Raw genomic sequence first — 19,552 nt, forward strand, 5'->3', positions numbered from 1 at the left:
AATCCTGAGCGGCCACTGTAAGTGGTGATCTCTTGCCACATCTGGTTGCATCTTGCAGCACACTTCCAATTGGCAGCCAGAAGCCCCTTCACTTTGACAGAAGAATCTTCCTATCTCACCTGCTAAAGAGTGCAAGCTAGTCTGACCAAGCAAGGGCAATGCAGGGGCATGTCAATGAGTGGGACGCCATCCGCGACTCTCCCAGAGCCCATGCATTTGGGTTTTATCCTCTATCACTGGCAATAACCATAGCTTCGCTCATCAGCGTTCCTCTCTACGCTCCATCCACACTGGGGCAGGCCAGAACATACAACCTCTGAGTTGACATCCAGCTAGAGAATACACAACAGACTCACTTACCCGTGGGTTATGTGAACATTCGCTTGTCCTCCATCTTTACTTAGGTCAGAAGCCTGGGACCATCCAATCTCTACTAAACTCTGCAGTTCCTGGTAGAAAAGAGAGAGGGGTAAACTTCACTCACAAAGATTGCTCTGAGAAGAAAAAGCCCATTACCCCCTCTGTCTAGGGCTTCCTTCTATTTTTAACTAGGAAAGGTTTGGCTAGGCTTTTTTTTTTCACCCAGCAATAGTTCGGGAGTTGTCACCAGCCTTGCTGAAGTGTACACCATTTCTACTCTCAGGGCTGGGGGTGTGGAATGACATGACAGTGATGTGATGCTTCCCCGAAGACTTGACCAGATGAAGAATCACCTAGAAGACACCCCTCTGGGCATGTTTGTGAGGGTGTCTCCAGAGAGGCTTCACTGGTGAGTCAAAGTCACCCTGAATGTAGACAGGACTCTGTGGGTTGGGGTCCAAGATTGAAAAAAAAAAAGAAGGAAATTGAGCTATGGAGACAGCTCAGTTAAGAGTTTGCCTCTCAAGCATCATCTGATCTTTAGTCCAGGGTGCTTATAAGCCCAGCTCAGGGGAGGAGGATCCCTGGGGCTCACTGGCCAGCCAGTCTAAGTAATCAGCAAGCTCCAGGAGACAGGGTGATGCCAAAGATTACCCTTTGGACTCACACACACACACACACACACACACACACACACACACACACACACACATACACACAAAGCAAGCTGAACACCAGCACTCATCTCTCTGCTTCCTAACTTCAGACACAGGGTGATCAGCTGCCTCACACTCCCGCTGAGATGCCCTTCCGCCATAATAGGCCGGTATGATACCCTCCAACCATGAGACAAAACAAAACCCTCCTTTAAACTGCTTCTTGTCAGGCATCTGGTCACAGCAACGAGAAATTAGCAATGAGTTCGCTAAAGCAGGCGGTTAGCAGCACAGGCCATCTTGTTGCGTGCGTGGGATCAGGTTTCTGCTTTAGGCAGGGAAAACACTAAATCAAACAGAACACACCCCCACTGGATTTTAAAATGACATGGAATGGGGATGGGGCCAGGCTCTGCCACTTCCCAGACATCTGACTGAGAAACAGGAACAGTGTGTGGAGTTAAGCTGTTGTGACTTTAACTGTAAAACGAGAGAGGTGGCTGAGATGACTCCCAGCTCCTCTGGAGTACTCACAGCCAAGAACTAAATGAAGCTGCTGGTACGGGCTCACAGCAGTTACCCAGCCCCTTGCCACAGTTCAAATGTGAAATAAAGGGCCTGGTGGAGTCCAACACCAATGGATCGTGTACGTGTGGCTGCACAGAGCAGAGCGGCGGAAAAACTGACGCAGTGTGCTAGCTCGCTTCCACTCAGCAAAGGGCTGGTGCCTGCCTCCAGATCAGATACCGCCTTCAAGTTCAGGTGTGGGCAGCATGCAAGCAGAGGCCACCTCTGAGGCGCAGTGCAACAATCAGGCCATAGCTGCCTGCTAAATTGTATTTGCCTATAGGTAGATAGTTTGCCACTGGCATTTAGAGCAAGAATTTATCATATAGACTTTTTTTTTTTAATGTCTCTTAACATCCCAGCCATGTTACGTGAGCTGGGCCAGCATGTGGTCAGCAGCAAGGGCCGTGATAATCCAGGGCAGGAAGCACATATCACACTCAGGAGCTTCCTGAGACCCTCCCTATATTTATAAATCAGCCGTCTCACCCAAGAGGGAGGAGATGCTTCTCATCCCAGTGCCTCTCACATTTAGACTGGACTGCCACCTACATTCTTTATGTTATTGTTTATGTCTCTGCCTTTCAGTTAGGATCAAGCCTGTTCTTGCCAGCTTAACATGTTCTTTCTATTAAAAATTCCTAAATGGACCTTCTCTTCTGGTCTTGCAATGCCCACATAGCTTCTGGGGTGATTTAGGTATAGTAGAAGGACCTGAGTACCTAAGCATGGAGTAGCTTCAACTGCATTTAGGAGAAATTATAAAGGCTCAAATTCACACCCCCCCCCATTCCTTTCTTCTATCCCCCACTGCCCACATGTCCCTCTTCTTCACTCCAGAAATGCCAGGGACACACTGACATACTATCAGTTATCACATAAACCAAGTTCTTGCTTCTGAGCCTGTGCACGGACTATTGCTTCTAGAAAGCCTTCTCTGCTTGGATAATTCCTTCCAATCTTTAGTTCTCGGGCAACACTGCTAAGTGGACACGTTCTCTAAAACTGTTTCTCCTGGTCGCATTGTTTTCTTACTCCCTTTTATAACATCCTTTACTTCCCTCTGAAGAACTTAGGACAACCTGTAATTCCACAGAGAGGGAGGTGTACATGTAGATGGAGATAAGTGATAAACAGGTCTGTATCTCTACTACAGGACAGAGATGTCCTCAGTGGTAGGGATTCTACCATTATCTCAACCTCTAGCCTATTCAGCTACAAAGAAGAAAAAGACAGCAACTAAATAAAAATATCATGATTTTAACTTGAATAGAGTTAGAATATTCCACGTACCCTCCATTCCTAAAGTAAACCTTTGTTACAAACACATAATACTCCCGCATACCCTGCAGTTATGGAAAACCTTAGATTGCATAATTCCAGACTATAATTGGAAAACTCCACTGAGAACAATTACAAAAGTCGGATGAAAGAGAAGGAAGAGCCGAAGCAAAAGGAGGAAGTGCTGGCTCGAGACCTCATCTTCAATCAAGACAAACGGACTTGAGGGAACGGAGGAAACACAGAGCACAGAGCTCCCCCTTTGCTTCTTGCTTCCTTCATCAATCAATTTCTACATGGCCCGTAGCTTGGGAGCCTCCCCTAGCTGAGGAGACCAAAGTGAAATTGAGGTCAGCCAGGACAAGGGCTTGAAGTGCTGAGGACCTAAAGGAACCCTTAGCAACAGCCCGAGCCTTCTTTTCCACCTTTGACTTAAAGGATTTGATAATCTAAAGCTATGAGAAAGCTGCCGTCAAGGGTCGAAAGTCCCAAGCACAAGTTGTGGCTATCTTAGTCTACCTGGGAGTGGAACTTTAGGGTCTACCACAGACAAAGGGCCCTAGTAAGCATGCTGTGATTTCAGGCAAGGTCTCAGTGGGCTGTGCCTTGGGAGTCAAGAAAACAAGACTGAAACCAAAATCAAATTCCTGCTCTGATCTTTGAAATAACTGAATGGCTCTGAATGAACAGCTTTATTCTGCTGTCTTCCACGGGGAAAGATTAAACCCTTTCCTGAGGAGGACACCGGCATGCAGGCACTCGACCTTTATTTCTGCTTTTTCCTCTCTTGTTCTTTAATGTGTATGGATGGGTGCTTCAACTGCAGGTATGTCTGTGTGCCATGTGAATGGAGTGCCTGTGCCGTGGCCAGAGGAGAACATCAGACACCCGGGGACGGCGTTATAGATGCTTGTGAGCTGCCGTGTGGGAGCTGGGAATGGTGCTCAGGTCTCCAGTGCTCTTACCAGCAATGCCTCTATAGCCCTCTACAATTATATATATAAAATGTAGAATGTCTGATTAAAAAATTACAAATAACAACAACAAAGGGGAGCAAATGGCCAAAAGCAAGAGGAGAGAAGACAGGCAAGAGAGGATCACAGCTGACCTATGTGTCACAATGACCAAAATCAAATGCTATCATTACTATGCTTGAGAAATAAAGATGAAAATTTTGTACCGGATACTAGTCATCTGTATCTTAAAAAAATCAAAGGGAGCTATAACAATTACAAGAAAAATAGATGGTTTTGCAAGAGGGGGCTACTCTAGGAAATAGATGGTGACGTAAAATAGTTAATCAGAAGCACTGGGAGGAAAGAAAGGACAAGTAGAGAAATGAGTGCCGTGTGACATGCATGACCAGAGTCCCAGAAGGAGAAGAGAAAGGGAAAAACAAGAGTTCAGAGGCAGCCGCTGAGAATTCTCTGAAACTGAGGAAAGACCCCAAGCTCTGGAGTAAGCACCTCCAACTCCATTTAGGAGGAATTTAAGAAAACAAGTGAGTATTTTACCTAAAGAAAAACAACTCAAGAACAGCTAGGACTAGATAGGAACAAATACAGAGACCCACAGCAAGACACGGTGCAGAGAGAGAGACCATAGAACACACCGCTCTAAATGGGATGTCTCCATCACATCCCTCCCTTACCCCCCTGGGAGCCTACAGAAGAAAAGACAGAGAGGCGGCAAGAGCCAGAGGGGAAGGAACTCACAGAGACTGAGGCAGCAAGTACAGGGCCCACACAGGTCTGCACCAGGTCCTCTGCACATATACTGTAGCTCTTGGTTTAGTACTTTTATGGGACTCCCATGTATGCAAACAAGTGGATCTCTGATTCTTGTGCCTTCTCATGGGGCTCTTTTATTTTTCTGTTGGCTTGGCTTGGCCATCTTTAATGTGATGGTTTTTGTTTCTGCACATATACTATAGCTTTTGGTTTAGTATATGGGACTCCCATGTATGCAAACAAGTGGGTCTCTGATTCTGATTCTTGTGCCTTCTCATGGGTATCATTCATTTTTCTGTTGGCTTGGCTCGGCCATCTTTAATGCGATGGTTTTTGTTTTATCTTATTCTATTTTATTTTGTCATGTTTGGTTGTTATCTCCTAGAAGCCTGTTCTTTTCCAAAGAGAGACAGAGAGGGAGCGGATCTGAATAGGAGAGAGATATCCAGCAACCAGGAGGTGTAGAGGTAGGGGAAACTATTCAGATAAAAAAAAAAAATATTGGTGCATGAGCCGGCTTTTTGGAACCTAGGGCCTATGCTGAGACACTTTGCTCAGCCTTGGTGCAGGGAGGAGGGGCTTGGACCTGCCTCAACTGAATGTACCAGGCTCTGCTGACTCCCCAGGGGAGACCTTGCCTTGGCGGAGGTGGGAATGGGGGGGTGGGAGGAGGGAGGACAGAGGAATCTGTGGCTGATATGTAAAACGAATAGAAAATCTCTTAATAAAAAAAAGAATAGGACTTTAACATTAAAATCAAAGTTATACCCCTCCCCAACTCGAAATGTTATGTCAATTTAGGAAAAATTCTACTTGATATCGGTTTTAACATACAAAATCTTTTTTTTTTTACTCTGTTTTAGAAATCTGTGATTCATTGTATAGGGAGGAAAATATTATCTTGAAATCTAATGATCCCTCAACTCGGAAAATGAACCTAGAAAATGCAACCTTTGCTGAGGACCAACAACACAGCAATCCATACTCATCATTTCAATTTCTAGAACTCTGGCTCCTTAAGGTAGGAAATAAAAGTCAACCATTATCTTGTATGGTTAGACTGATTTCTTATCACATAGACAGTAGGCATTTAGCTTATAACTTCAAATGACTCCACAGTCTATGATGCTTCTCTCAGCTTAGAACATTATTTATCTTTATTGACAGAAAAAGAACCTAAGTGGAAAAGCACCCACATAACTCTGTTTAAAGGTTACTGCTTACTAGTCCAAGCTCTGCTTCAGTTCTCTCTGTTATCCAAACGTGTCTTGAAAATGATAGGACTAAAATAATTAGAATAAAAAATACAACTGTGCCAGAACATTGCCCTCAGACAATGGCTGTTATCAGGTACTACATATGCCTTCATCTGGGGGGGTTAGGGACATTTTAGATACTGTTCTAGTGAATAAAAGAAAAGATTAAAGTTTCATAAAAAGCTAGAGATTTGATTTATGAAAGGAAAATCAATACTTCTACTACAAGACTGACTGCTTAGGCCATTCAGACCCTAAATGTACACTAGCGACTCTGTCTTGTTTTCCTTAAGGTGTGGGCATTTTGAAGAGCCTGGAAACACCTCTTATGCTCACAACTTTCTATGGCATCTGTTCGGAGGAAATCATCTGTTTCAGGAATGACACACACCTCCAGCCCTGGTGAGCTGAGTAATGAGACCCCCCTGACTGTGGTGATTGGCATAGAAATGGATGTATGACCCAGTCACTACCAAGGGGAGTCATTGTTGAACTCAGCAAGGACTACGGAGAAAGAAGTATGCTCATTTTTCACCCAAGTCTTAAGATGCTATAACGTTTTTACTCCTTAAAGTGAAGCCAACAAGAAGGAGAGAGCCATGAGATCTGAGTTCCCAGATCAAGGCACACCAGAAGCCAGGTGGCCATGTTTGTTTATATAAGCCAGTATTTCCCCTTATTTTCTTGACCTGGTAAGTGGTAAATTTTTTAACACTTTATCACTAAATGAGTCCCCCTGTGTATGCTAACTCTGGAGACGGGCAGCATCGTAACAAAAATGACTACCATGTTTTGGTATCATTTTGCCATCATTATGGTACCTTTTGAATCGCCTCAAACGATTTCCCATCTAGAAATCTGGAATGAGGAATTAGACTCTAGCTGGAGGGCAATGGCTGACAGTGATGTACGTGTTTTGGAGATGGGTCAAGTCTGAGCTACGCTGTATCCAGTGAAAAGTGTTGTTTATATATGATGCCAGCGCAGCCTGAATGATCATAAAAAATAAAGCTGCCAGACACAATTGCAAGTGATCCTTTCCATAAACTTACCAAGATACCAAATTTTCTTAGACCTTCCTAGCAGTGATAAAGAGATATTTCAGCAGAGAGCTATGTTTTCATTAAGACTCTCGACTGTTACAACTCTCTGTTATAATTTGTGATAACAGGCCTCGATGAGTATATACTCCAGGGCAGCCATTCAGCAGCAGCTTCTTTCCTTCTTCAGGCATCCCCTACTGCCTGGCACAAGCCACGGAGCCTCCACATTTGGCTTTAAACCGATCATTATTCTGCAATAACTCAATCGCGGGAATCAAATGCTTCTGGAATCAGCTGGCCACCTGCTTCTGCACTGAGTTTGTGAAAACATGGCTGCATGGCTCTGCCATTAAAGGCTGGGCTCACATGGGAAAAAGATGTTTGCAAGGACTCAGGCCAGCGATCTCAGCATGAGCCACCACCACTCTGCAGCAGCCTGCAGGGTGTGTCTGTATTTCTTGCTTGTGATTGGCTGACACGTTAGAAGCATAAACCAGGCCAAGCCTAACAGCCTGCACATGAGAGCCTTGACTATACTGTTTCTTTAAAATGCTCCATGGGGCAGGGGGGCACTTATTCAGTAAAGTTCTCTCCTAACAAGCAGAAGGACTTGAGTTTGATTCCCCAGAACCTGTGTTAAAAATAATAATAATAAAAAAAAAAAGCCAGGTGTGCTGGCGTACTCTTGTGATTACTGTACTGGGGGGCAGAGATGGTTTCATACCTGGAGCTTGTTGGCCAGCCAGCCTAGCCTACTTGATCAGTTCTGGGCCAGTAAGAGACCTTGTCTTAGAGAAATAAAAGTAGACAGTAGCTGAGGAGTAATATTTGAGGTCGTCCACTGATCTTCACATGCAATGTACAAATATGCAAGCACACTGGACACATACACCACTCAAATGTAATCAACACTATCTACATATACTCACGCACACGCATAAGCACACTGACACACACACCACTTAAATGTAATCAACACTATCTACATACACTCACACACATGCATAAGCACACTGACACACACAACACTCAAATGTAAACAACACTATCTACATACACTCACACACATGCATAAGCACACTGACACACACAATGCTCCAATGTAACACACTATCTGCATATACTCACAGACATGCACAACCATACCAACATACACCCACGCACATACAGTGGTCCAGTGTAATATGACACTATCTACAATGAGGAGTCCATGTCTCCCATCCACTAGCTGTGAAAGATTTGAAGATTGTCCACCTGACAGAGTCAAACCAAATGGTGACCTCTCAGAGCTAACATTTGAGAAGTCTTGTGATCTCTAAACTGGCATATTTAGATTCATGTGCCTCCTAAATAATGTTATTTGGTATTTTGTAATTAGACTTTGGAGATTCATACCATGATTTTCAAGTCTGTGGGAGACCCACTCCCACTTTTATCCCAGGGTACTCTTGAGGAGGGAGAAGTGAGAAATATTTAGATAGAAGGATAGAAAGGAGAGAAACAGATAGAAACACAGGATGGCTCGGGAGGGCCTGGATCCTTATCCACCAGCCCCTTCTGTCTCTTCTAAAGGACTTTTTAAAGGAATGCCAAGGGGTGGACCAAAAGACCTCCCCTTGCTAGATCAAAGCAAACTACACAGCCAAGTATAGACCCTTCCAATCACCTGGTAACCGTGCATGTGGTCAAGCAATCCTCTAATGCAGCTCTGCTGGGTAAAGCAAGCTCAGATCTCACTAGGAACCTTTGTGGGCCTCCACACAAGTCTGTTTATTTTTACATTAGAGCACAAACAAGGTTAAAATAAAAGACTTCTGACAGATTAAGAATTACCTGGGTATTTGACTTACCAGAAAGCCTAGGCTAACATAACACTTAACCTTACTAAATTAATATTTATTATATTGATATTAGCTTTATGCCATACAGCAATTGTTTATCTCCTCCAAGGAATTGTTTACACCATTATAAAATTCTAGTTAATGCCACTAAATTCTAGACTTCAGACACAGAGCTAATGAACACCATTAACTGCCTATTCAAAAATCAGAGGAAGTATAAAGTAAATGAGATAAACTAACCAGGTCCTCTGATGTGGTACTGCATTTTTGTCTTTCAGAGGGATACATCATGACTGCAACCATAACTCAGTCTCCATTCATGGCTAGTCACTATATATAATCAGCAGTCAAGCATTATAATAAGGCAGCTCTTTCTTTTTTCATATCAGAATTATGAGTTTACCATTCCATTCTATTGCAAAGATCTTCTGAAGCAAGACTGGCGGCCACGAAGATGGATGACAGCCACTGGCTGCAGGACAGAGCAGCAGACATCAAAGTAGACTTTGGAACTGAGTAGATTTAAATTTAAATTCTATTTCCATCACTCTCTAGCTATGTACCCTTGGACAAGCTATTTTATCTCAGGTCTCCATAGCTCATCTTCAGTTAAGGAGTGAGAACTATCCCTCAAGGGCTGTAGAAGAGAATAAAGAGGGAGTTATATGTAAAATAGGTCATACAGCACTTGGAACACTCTACAGCAACTGATTGTCTTCCTTTCTTCTGGCCTACCCTAAGGCCAATCACTCCATAACTCCACTAAAAGAATGCAGAGCAGCAAAGGGTCTCTCTTCCAGCCTCATGTTTAAAAGAAGGGGCTGCTTCCAAGGTTAGTTAGTATCTCAGTCCATTTTCTATTGCTATAACAAAATACCTGAGACTCAACAACTTATAACTTGCAAAAATATCCTTAACATATGATTTTTCGGGGGACTGTGTTTCCAACATGTGAACTTTTAGGGACACATGGAAACAGTGGCAGCTAGTGACCACATATGACCGCAGGCTAAACTTAATTTGCCCTCATCAAAGCACATTATTAACCACATAAACCCAAACTTCATTCTCCTTCCTCTGATAAAATATTTAGCTGCTTGTGCATTTTCTAAAAATGTTAACAAAAGTCTTGCAGCTAAAGTCAATCCCTGTAACCCACTGCGAGTATGTATTCCCACCTGTGAGCCTTCTTGGAAAAGATCAACGTTTTGCTGTCTTTGTATCAATTACCTGTTAGGTGACTATGAAAACCTGCTAATTAGCTACACTGTTTCCTACCTGGTTTCTCATGGCAACAGGCCAATGGGGGAGATTCTAGAGAACAGTAAAACATGAAGTCCAAGATGAAAAGAACCACAACAAAGCCCATTTCTCTAAGAGAACATTCAACCTGCCTATGCCTTACCCAATCACCCAGTTGTATTGACAAAACAGAGCCTCAGGCCTCAGCTGCACTGGCTTTGGAAAGCCCCTTGGCATTGTTAGCATTCTTAACTACTTATTTACAGCCTTCTGGTGGCCTTCAAGTCCGGACTTGCCAAAGAGCTATGCCAGAGTCCCAACTAGAGAACAAGGAGAGGCGCGGGGAGGCAGAGAACCTCTAGCGGGGAGGCAGAGAACCTCTATACCACCCCAAGGCCAATTCCCTTTAGCAAATATACTTGGTATCTAAAAGATTTCACAAGATGGCACCGGAAAACAGCTCAGTCAGTAAAGTGTTTGCCATGAGAGCGTGAGGACCTGAGGTCAATCCCCAAACCTGTGTTAGAAACGAAGGAAGGAAGGAAGATAGGAAAGAAGGAAGGAGGGGGAAGGAGGGAGGGAGGAAGGGAGGAAGGAAGAAAGGAGGGGAAGGAATATGGTGGTGTGTGTTTGTAATTTCTATGTTGAAGAGGGAGAAACAGGCATTTCCCTGGAGCACACTGGCCAGCTAGCTTAGCCTGGCAGCTGAGTACCAGACCAACGAGAGATCATGTCTTAGAAAACAAGGTAGATGGAATCTGAAGAAGACCACTGGAAATTGACATCTGACCTCCACGTACAAGTGCACACGTGTTATATATAGTGCACACTTGAACCCCCCACAAACCCCCACACACAGAGAGAGGCTTACAAGATGAAGATGCCTGTCTTAGTCTTATAGGAATGAAATGGTCCCTAGAAACCTCTTCCAAACGCAGTAATTCTTGGCTCTAGATCATAAAATACCATCTGCTGCATTCACCAAAGCTGCAGGTAGCACCAGCCCTAGACATACAGACAGTCTCTGGGGGTGCACCTTTGCATTGCTCTCTTCTTAAAGCTCCAAGTCAGAGGGAAGCACTTTCAGTTTACGGCTCCTAGAGAGGTGAAGCTTAGCCTCAGTTCCTGGATCCCCCGTGTGCACTGCTCAAAGTCTGCTGAGGTGGGGTGGGATTCACTAACAAGTAAAGAAACAGACATCATTCTAGAAAGGCGCTGAGGAAATCTGGAGAACCTGCAGTTAAACAATGTGTCTACTTTCCCTTTAGAATTCTCCAAACTTTTATGGGCTAAAGGTATGCCACGTAAGTTATTGCCAAGTTCATCTGCTCATAAAAGCTCTGGAAAGCTCCCACAACACTGGCAATCCCTAGAGGACACCTTTGGGAATATAATATAATGACTCCTCATTAGTTGCCTCTACAGATTTCCTGGAAAGACAGTGCAGTGAAAATATTCGTTTAAAACCGTGTTCATGTTCTTGACCTTTGGATTTCGCTACGCGCTGTAGGATCCCAAGAGCAATTTGCTAAAAAAACTACTTCCATTTGCAGACTAGTTCAGAACCAAGGGGTGAGAATCCAGTTTCTCATATCGCCCACCTGTGAAGGTCCTCCAAACCCCACAGCACTTTCCTAATGTATTCCCCATAGAAACAAACACAAGTAATAAAATGAAACTGGATGCATCTTACTGATGGGAAGTGTTGCCAGATAATCCATATTCTCAGCAGTAGCTTGATCTTGACATAGAGGAGATATAGAAGCCCCACGTGCTGTACATCCTAATTAAAAGCAATGATTTCTTGTCCATGCTTCACAACAGAAGGCCAGAAGGCATGGTACCTTCCAACCTCAAGGTTGTTTGATGCCCTAATTATCAAGGACAGGGTATCCTCTCATGCTTTCCTCTTGGGGGAGTCAGAATTTTAAATGTTCAACACAAGTAAAAGATGTAGCTACAATCCATTTCGTATCTGCATTCCATTTGTGACCAATATTAAAAAACATACAGCAAAATGCAAAAGAGAGTCAGCTTCCTTAAGGGTGAAGTACACAGTAAGTTGACCATGTTCAGTGGACAGCACCATACCTACTCCTACATGGGTAGCTCTAATCGGTCTCAAAGGGTTATTTTTTTTTTTTTAAGCACATGAAGTTTGGGATGATTTGAAGGAGGAAAGTAAACCAAATTCATTGTATGCATATATCAAATTTCCAAAGAATAAATAAAAAACATTATATTAAAATGTATACATACAGACATGCACAAAGTACCATAGACAAGGTATTCAGTTACTGACAATAAGATTATTGGGACATGGAGAGATGGAGCAGCAGTTAACAGGACATACTTCTCTTGTAGAGAACTGCGGTTCAGTTCCCAGCACCCCATCAGGCAGCTTAACTCCAGTTCTTGGGGATCCAGTGCCCTCTGGCTGCTTGCACACACATGATGTACATGAACACGTACAGCCTCACATACGTATACATAGCTAAAAATAATAGCTAGATGTCTCAAAAGATTATTGATATCATGATTACACTCGAAGTATAACTATTGCTGATGGGGATTCTTTTTTTTAATTTAAAGATTTATTTATTTATTATGTATACAGTGTTCTGCCTGCATATATGCCTGCAGGCCAGAAGAGGGCAACAGATCTCATTACAGATGGTTGTGAGCCACCATGTGATTACTGGGAATTGAACTCAGGACCTCTGGAAGAGCAAGCAGTGCTCTTAAACGCTGAACCATCTGTAGAAGCATATTATTTTAAGGTGTGTTACTTTTGTTTATGTTGTACTTGTTTAATTCTGTGAAGCTGTGTTATTGTTCCTGTCTAAAGTATCTGATGGTTTAATAAAGAATTCACCAGTAGCAAGGCTGGAGAAAGGATAGGCAGGGCTGGCAGGCAGAGAGAATAAATAGGAGAAATCTGGGAAGAGGGATTGGAAAACTAGGAGCCAAAAAAGGAGAAGGTCTCCAGGGCCAGCCATCCAGCTACACAGCAAGCCATGAAGTAAGAATAAGTTTTACAGAGTAAGAGAACAGGAAAAGCCCAGAGGCAAAAGGTAGACGGATAATTTATGATAAGGAAAGCTGGCTGGAAACTAAGCCAAGCTAAGGCCAGGTATTCATAAGTAATAATAAGCCTCCCTGTGTGATTTATTTGGGAGCTGGGTGGTGGGCCCCCCAAAAGGGTAAAAAGGAGTAAAAACCACCAACAACAGCTATTGCTCCAGCCCCTGGGAATTCTTATAAACATTAACATTTTGGTTTGTTATTTGATTTTAGTAAATTATTAAATAAAGCTCATCTACAAAAAATTAGAAAGAATTTAGTACTTCTTCCATACAGTAAGTGTAAATAATTTTCAAAAGAAATTATAGTCCACTATGTTCTCTGTTGACAAATTCATGGAGTTCCCCAAACACCAGACTGTGTCCTGGGCAGCAAATAGATTAAAAGGCTTTGTCCTGGTCACATATTTTAACAGTTGAATAATACTCCATTGTGTAAATGTACATTTTCTTTACTCAATCTTATGTTGAGAGACAAGTTGTTTCCCATTGCTGGCCATTATGAATAGAGCAGCAATGAAAATAGTTTAGCAAGTGTCTTTGTGGTAAGATAAAGTGTCCTGTGGATATGTGACCATGAAATTTGCAGGCAAATCGATAGAATTAGAAAAAAAAAATCATCCTGAGTGATATAACCCACCCAGAAAAATAAATATGGTATACACTCACTTGAATGTGGATATTAGCAAATTAATAAATGGTAACCAAGCTATATTCCATAGACCCAGAGAGGTTAGTTACAGAGGAAAGGATGAGGGTATAGAGTTGTATTTCCCTGGGATTAAAAAAAATAGATTTTATGGGTGAACTGGGGTCAAGGGGGTGGGAACAAGAGGATCAGGTGGAGAAGGGGAGAGGAGATAGGATTGGCAGAGGGAATATGGAGAAAGACAGGTGGAACGAAGGGGTATTTGAGTCACCTGGTATGGAAACCTAGTGCCGTGGAAACTTACTAAATTATATGAAGGTGTTCCTAATGAGGTCTCCTAATAATGGGGGAGATGGCATCCCAGCTTGCCATCTCTTTTCACTAAATGAGGCTTCCAGTACTGGGAATGGGTTGCATTTAATGTTGTTGACCAAAGGGGTCCCAGGAAAACACCCAAACAACCCAGTCTGTTGCCAAGACAATGAGTAGCCCTCTGCAAACTGACAGTGTGGCCCCATTGCTAAACAACACTCACACAACTTATTGAACATGGAGAGGTGGGCTGGTGCCTACATAGAATCTTCATTCCTATGTTCTAGTGTCTTTGGTAAGGAAAGGTACTCTTCAGGATACTAAAAGAGAAATATATACACCAAGCCCTCCACAAAACCTGTGATCTATAATATCTCCTGTCTGCAAGATATGCTAGGGCAATTGTGGCACAAACCCTGTGGGAGTGGCCAATCAATATCTCATTTGACTTAATTCCCACTCCATGAGATAGAACCTGGTACTTTTTTGGTTACTAACTAGTGTGGGATAACTTAGCCCTAACAGGCCTGAGGGCCAATTGACCCAAACCAGTAATGAGAGCCAACCTGGTAATAAGATACTTCCTGGGAGCCAACCTGAGTTTGTCGAAGGGCCTTAACAACAGCAGCTGAGACATGAGCTGAGATGATGTAGATCAATGAGAGGCAGCCATGTCACACCAGCTGATGCGTATTCATCAGACCTTCCCCTGGGGCAAGTGGCGTGGGGGTGGGGGGTGGAGGGTATATAAGGCATGCTTCTTCCTGAATAAACTGAGCTTGTTGTTTCAACATCAAAAAAAAAAAAGGCTTTATCCTTATGAATCTTTCATTCCAGATCTATGATGAATCCAAATATTTAACAAGTGCCACTTCAACTTTCTTGCAAGTTCACTGTCATAATCCATCTGTCTCTTTGGCCACAAAAATCCTTCAACTGTTGAGAGCTGAAAGGAAGTTCTCTGGAAGCTTGGTGTGTGGTGTGGGCCAGCTTCCTTGCCCCACGTACCGATCCATATAACCTCAGATGACCCACTCTTTCAGGTCTCTAAGCTTCACTGTCCTCATCATTAAACAAGGATGGTGTCAGACTCTGAATCCAGCACAGGCTGGAGAAGTGGAGCCCAGAGATTCATGGGAGAGAAAGGGTGTTCTGTGACCTTTCTGGAGTGGATCAGAAGGGCTGAATACCCTACATGCCACAGGGACAAACTTGATCTGGCTGGTGTCCAGGACCTTGTGAGAGCCAAGATCTGACCCTTTCTCTGAACGCCAAGCCACCTCACCCTTAGAAGAGTTGCTAGGTGTCATGCGACCCGAGTTCCTGTTCCCGTATTCATGCACACTGCTGCTCTGATGGACAAACATCTGTCAAAACCCTTGCCTCTAAAAGCCGCAGGCCAGGTAAAGCAGCCATTCCTAGGTAGTTCGCTAAAGCTGCTAAAATGTTCAAAAGTCTCCTATCAGGAGTCTTTCCATAGCTGATGTTCGAATCCATAAAATCAAAATTATCGCATCAGCAGATCAGACTGCTACTGGAACCCAGCTAATTTGCAGCAATTGCATCTTGTAATGGAAAAGGCATAAATCTTTCTACAATCCTAGTTTCTTGAAAATGTAGAGCATTCTTCCAAAGTCTGAAGCGGATGACGCTGAAATGTTTTACAAACAAATCACTAATCCAAGGAAAATAAATACCTTTGGGAAGGGCCAATTAAAATACGAACCAAACAAAAAACTGTTAAGTAAGAACATCTCAACTCATCAGCAACAGAGCAAAACAGCCATGATTCTCTTCCTTGCTCAGCAGCATACAATGGAGCATCACCCAAGAGGCCGCAGTTAGGCCCCTTTAGCTGACATCTGTCATATACAGAAGAAGGAATTTCTACCTTTTGTCAGTCAATGTGAATATCATCCTATTCCATTGTCTCTGCCTCCTACCCATGCACGGAGGCCTTACCTCTTCTGACAGTTCTCTTGCTCCTAGCCTGTACCACACATTTGGCTGGCTGAAAGCTATGGAAGGATGATAGAATATGCACTGCCCTGAAAAGCTCTTTTACCTAAGCAGTGGTTCCCAACCTATGTATTAAGGCACCTGAGACATCAATGGAGTGCCACAATGATACTTCAGGATATTTTGAATTTTGAGCAAAATGTAGCGATGTTGGACATCTGTTGGACACCATGACAACTACTGGCTTAGGACAGTTCACACCTCTGAAATTACAGCAAACTATATTCCCTTTGATGGCATTAGAGCCTTGAAAAATTGCTTCCTGGGTATAGTCTAACAGTTTCTTTAGAGATTCCATCCTACAGGAAGCGCCTTAAGCAGGAAGGTAAACAATTCAAAATAGCTTCAGGAAGTCCCTGAAACTAACCAGATTCACTAGGCCCCTCCCAGCTAGACTAAGGAATAAAAACTGGGAGGCTTTCCCTTAGGCACAGTGAAGTCAAGCAGCAAGGACTCTCAAGGAGAAAATCTGCAAAGAAGACTCTGAGACGACATCAGCTGCATGGAAAAAACGAGAAGCCAGCTGAGCTGCCTGGAAGAGGCTTAGAGCAACTGAGGCCCCTGGAAAGGACAGGCTCCACCCTGTTGAGCTGCGTACAGGCTCTTCAGTGTGCTCCGCATTTCCCAGCTTTGTGAGCTGTCACCCATCCTGGGGTAGCCCTTGGTGATACAGCTGTCTTTGAATTATTTCTGCTCCTGTAAGCAACCCCTCATCAACATTCCCGTAAGCAACCCTAGTAAAACTTAATGGTTCACCAAATTGGACTCCGGTGGTATCTGTACCGCCGTGATTCCATGACAGACAGATCCCATGCCTGTCATGGGATCACTGCCTGGGATGAGTAGACATATGTGTTGCATCTCCCCAGGAAACATTTTGTCAAACAATGCTGGGAAGTTTCTGTAATAAGAAGAAACTGCCACACACAATGAGGTGGTGGGGGTATTCCATGGACGAACCATCCCTAAGGGCTGCTACCTCCCATTGTTTAGGAATTGTTAGAGAAGAGTGAGCTCAGGCAGGTAACTTTCCTTTGTTTTTTCAAACAGCCACTAAGTTATTAGGACATAAAATCATTTGCCTGACAGACTTGATTACACAATTTTAAAAGCACATTTTTCTTTTAGTTGAGAGATTCTGTGAAAGTCAGTGAGGCGCTAGTGGCAGCATGAACCAAGACATTTCAGAACGTCCAACCCGTGAAACCTCTTGATTCATCCTCAAAACAGGACAAAGAACAAGAGAGCTTCATTTTTCAAGCAGCAGATATTTGCCAAAGACATCTGCTCCTGGACTGCGCCTCATGAAGTCACAGCAGCCCCTGTAACTGTGAGTCTGCACTGTGTCTCCGTGTGTGGCTCCAGCCACCTTTGCTGCTGGAGGTGCTGAGGCTTGAAGGAGAGAGACTGAGATACACACTCATGACAACCTGCCAGCTGAAGAATGTTTTCATAGTCGTGAAACTGCAAATCTTCATTATAAACTCCCAAGTACGGGCTATTCAGAATCACTCACTATGATACCAAACAAGCATGCCGTGCAGCTTGGTGATAGCTGCATTAGCTCCCTTTCAGCCCTTTATATTCATTCATCTTCTGTTTCCCCACCTGAGCTCTCACCATATAATAAGATTAGGCGGGAGCTGCGCTCTGAGCCAGACATCGTAATTGTGAAGAGGAGGCTTTAAGAATGCTGATTTCACTGTGGGGCAATGACTGGCTGATAGGTATCAAAACAGATGGGGTATGAAAAACAACCTGTTTCTTATTAGTTTAAGGGGGAAATGGTGACTGTATGGGGAAGAAATCAGACATGGGTTAGGAAAATGAATCTCACAATAAAAGACAGACGGACATCACGTGACTTCAGGTGTGGCGGTTGGTTAACAGGTATCACTGCCAATGAGATTTCCGGCTAGAATGCAGGACCTAAATGGAATAATGTGTCCTACACGTCTAAGCAAAAGCGAGGAATGTTCTTTCTTTAACTTTATTTTCTCATTTGTGACTTTTGGCATGTATGTATGCAATACGTTTTGATAATATTCACCCCCAAAATTATCCTTCCTCATTCCTTTCATTCTCCCTCTGGCCCCTTCCTCTTCACAGCCAGTCTGCCCCTGGCATTCGTTTTTTGTTTTGTTTTTTGTAGGTCTTCTGCAGGTAGACACAGAATATAAAAAGAACAAAAGATTATGTTCTTCAAAAACATCTCCACAACGATGAAGAAAGGCTCTGAAAATGTTTCAGATTAAAGGTGCACAGAGACACGATGATGTAAGTCCCTACCCAGGCCGGTACTTGAAGAGAAACACGCTTTAAAAAAAAAAAAAGGTCATTACTGCACTGATTTATAACCCAGAACACAGACAGTAAGTCAGGCAAGTCTAAAGAAATGTTAGGTTTGTTGATATTAAAACTGCACTGTTGTTACGTGAGAGACTTGCCTTCGAATTAGGAAGTCCACACTGGATATTTAGGGTAAAAGGTCTATAAAATAAACACTCATTCCCATGTGGTTTAAAATACTATCTATAGTGTGTGTGTGTGTGTGTGTGTGTGTGTGTGTGTGTGTGTGTTATACACAGGGCGCTGAGGAAAGAATACACATGGACACAAAATGCTAACAGTGGGTTAGCCTGGGCAAAGGGTGTGTGAAAATTATTTGCTCTAGTCCTAATTTGCAGCTTTCCTATACTTTGAAACTATATCCGAAGAAAATAGGTTCAAAATCAAAGGGTCGTGCGTGCTGCATTTGAGTGCAAGAAGCCAGAAGCTTAGCAGAACAGGATCATAACTACACCACTTACGCCAGGAAGTCCACTGTGGTAGTACCAAACCATACAGAGCAGATTGTCAGACCTAGCCTGCTGCACATGCTGTAATGCATAACCCACAGAACTCATGAAAACACCTAATGATGTCAAGCCTGAAAAGAGCCATCCTACCAACCACCCTGACAGAAACCATGAATGCTGGGACTTGCCACAGGGAGGGGAAGTCAGAATCATCCTGACAGCCTTGTGGCAGGGCCACATGACTTCCCAGTGATTCTATACTATGATGGTGAGTGCAGCTAAGGGCTCCCAACGTTCTCTGACCCCTTTGAAGACAGCTACAAGTTGGCCAAAGGGCCATTCTGTGGCTTTCTGCTTTCAGCTGGCCCTTTCCACCCTGGAGAACTGCAGCCACAAAGTTGTACTTCAAGGACAATGGTTTATTCTGTAAAGTACTCTATATTTGTCTATGGGTTATGGACAAGGAGAGTTAGGACCCACCACAGAGAAAACGACACCTGTAGTTAAAGCTACCTGCAGCCCCTCCTGGTCTACACAGCTCATTACTACACACTTCCTAGGAATTTGGTGTAAGCACCCTGGGAAACGGAGCCCTCCAGTTTCTTCCCTCCAGGCTTCTCAACCTTGTGCTGAAACTAAGCTCTCTCTGTCTCTCCCTCTAGGATGCTCCTTGAAGACAAGTATGTCACATTCCTCCTGAGAGAGGAACAAAGAA

General features: G+C 43.5%; 1 protein-coding gene across 1 annotated transcript in view; it reads right to left on the bottom strand.

Annotated features, from left to right (window-relative positions):
- Positions 1-19,552, bottom strand: part of Csgalnact1 (chondroitin sulfate N-acetylgalactosaminyltransferase 1) — a 332,858-nt gene that overhangs the window by 149,884 nt on the left and 163,422 nt on the right. Inside the window, exon 5 of the mRNA XM_059244472.1 lies at positions 361-449. The gene's annotated coding sequence lies outside the window, so the exon portion shown is untranslated. The remainder of the gene's footprint in view (positions 1-360; positions 450-19,552) is intronic.

The sequence above is a fragment of the Peromyscus eremicus genome, chromosome 17, assembly GCF_949786415.1.
Source record: "Peromyscus eremicus chromosome 17, PerEre_H2_v1, whole genome shotgun sequence".
In the NCBI taxonomy this organism is placed as follows: Eukaryota; Metazoa; Chordata; class Mammalia; order Rodentia; family Cricetidae; genus Peromyscus; species Peromyscus eremicus.